The sequence below is a fragment of the Alligator sinensis genome, unplaced genomic scaffold (genome assembly GCF_000455745.1).
Source record: "Alligator sinensis unplaced genomic scaffold, ASM45574v1 scaffold583_1, whole genome shotgun sequence".
NCBI lineage: Eukaryota > Metazoa > Chordata > Crocodylia > Alligatoridae > Alligator > Alligator sinensis.
This window is the reverse complement of record NW_005841983.1, coordinates 870,792-872,030: the sequence shown is the minus strand read 5'-3', so window position 1 is coordinate 872,030 and position 1,239 is coordinate 870,792. Positions and strand designations below refer to the sequence as shown.

Here is a 1,239-nt window from a genome sequence, read left to right as displayed (position 1 = left end):
AGGATGCCCACGGCAGGGGGGGCGGGGGGCCCAACCCCAGCCAGTCCCGTCCCCGTCCCCGTCCCCGTCCCCCCACCCGGGGGCACGGGCAACCCCTCGGCGCCGGCACTCACCTGCGGGCAGCAGAGCCTCGGGCCCGGCTCCCGCTGTTGTGCTCTGCGGCCGGCGCAGCTGGAGGAGGCGGCGCGGGGAGGGGACAGGGGACGGGGCATTAGGCGGCCCCGCAGACTCCTCGCAGGTGGCCGCCGACTGCTTACCCGCCCCGGCTGCAGCCGCCTCCTCCCTCCCTCCCTCCCTCCTCCGGCCGGGCGGCGCCTGCCGCCTTTGCCCCGCGGCTGTTCTTGTCCCTTCAAGCAGGGAGGCCACCTCTGCTGCCCGGCCCTGGCTCACGCCGCTCTCTTGCCTTGAAAGCCTCCTCAGGGAAGCCTGGGAAGCAACTCGCCTCCCTCCCACACCCCTCACCCCTGGGGTAGGGCACCCCACCCCTACCTAAAGTAGGATTAGGGTCCCCACCCCTCCAGGATTGCCCTGGAGTCTCCAGGAATTAGATATACATCTCCAGGAGGCTGCCGAGAGTCACCTGGGGGATAAAATAATAGGGCAGTCAGTAAAATCAATATGAAATGTTGAATCTGAGTTATACAGTCGTCCAGCAGGGTTTTTTAAAATGCAAGAGTCATGTGCATTTGCCTTTGTGATGGAAAGTCTTTGGTCAAGTCTTAGGGGCCTTTCATCTCCATGCTGGGGGTGCCAAGACAGGGGGCAAGGCTATGGCAGGGGAGGACATCCTCGGAAATGAAATGGGGCTGAGGGGCTGCTGTCACAGGTGACACATTGTCCAGGCTGGCCTCAGTTTCCTGAGGATCTGGTCCTCTCAATAAGGCACCCTAGTCCTTGGAATAGCATTGACTGGATTTCCAGCATGTCAGAGCAGGCTCCCTGCACATCCATAGGAGTCCATTAAGGCTGCTGTAATTCTGAATAACATTGTCTATGCAGGGTTTCAATGCAGATTACCTAGTCCACTTTACAAGTACTTTCTTAGTTAATTTGGGATCATTGTCCTGTCAACAAACTCTTACTCAAACACTGGCAGGTTCAGAAGTAATAATGCATCCATCTCTTGCTCACTCTCCTAAAATCTTAGGGATGTGAATGGAGTTAAGATAAAGCACATTTTGACATGGCTACAACCAACACCCCTGACATTTTGACAAGGAAGCATTTTATATGGTTTGG

At 57.2% G+C, this 1,239-nt stretch overlaps 1 protein-coding gene across 1 annotated transcript in view; it reads right to left on the bottom strand.

Annotated features, from left to right (window-relative positions):
- Nucleotides 1-163, bottom strand: part of ADGRG2 (adhesion G protein-coupled receptor G2) — a 106,247-nt gene extending 106,084 nt beyond the window's left edge. Inside the window, exon 1 of the mRNA XM_025201119.1 lies at nt 114-163. The gene's annotated coding sequence lies outside the window, so the exon portion shown is untranslated. The remainder of the gene's footprint in view (nt 1-113) is intronic.
- Nucleotides 164-1,239: the final 1,076 nt, after the last annotated feature.